We start from the raw sequence: 526 nt of genomic DNA, 5'->3' as shown, positions 1-526 counted from the left end.
CATACTCTATCCAGGTCCCAAGGTTTAACAGGGTACTAGACCTAGGCTTTATCACCATAATCTATCCAGGTCCCAAGGTTTAACAGGGTACTAGACCTAGGCTTTATCACCATACTCTATCCAGGTCCCAAGGTTTAACAGGGTACTAGACCTAGGCTTTATCACCATACTCTATCCAGGTCCCAAGGTTTAACAGGGTACTAGACCTAGGCTTTATCACCATACTCTATCCAGGTCCCAAGGTTTAACAGGGTACTAGACCTAGGCTTTATCACCATACTCTATCCAGGTCCCAAGGTTTAACAGGGTACTAGACCTAGGCTTTATCACCATACTCTATCCAGGTCCCAAGGTTTAACAGGGTACTAGACCTAGGCTTTATCACCATACTCTATCCAGGTCCCAAGGTTTAACAGGGTACTAGACCTAGGCTTTATCACCATACTCTATCCAGGTCCCAAGGTTTAACAGGGTACTAGACCTAGGCTTTATCACCATACTCTATCCAGGTCCCAAGGTTTAACAG

Source organism: Salvelinus namaycush, chromosome 14 (assembly GCF_016432855.1).
Source record: "Salvelinus namaycush isolate Seneca chromosome 14, SaNama_1.0, whole genome shotgun sequence".
Taxonomy (NCBI): Eukaryota; Metazoa; Chordata; class Actinopteri; order Salmoniformes; family Salmonidae; genus Salvelinus; species Salvelinus namaycush.
Note: the sequence above shows the minus strand (reverse complement) of the source record.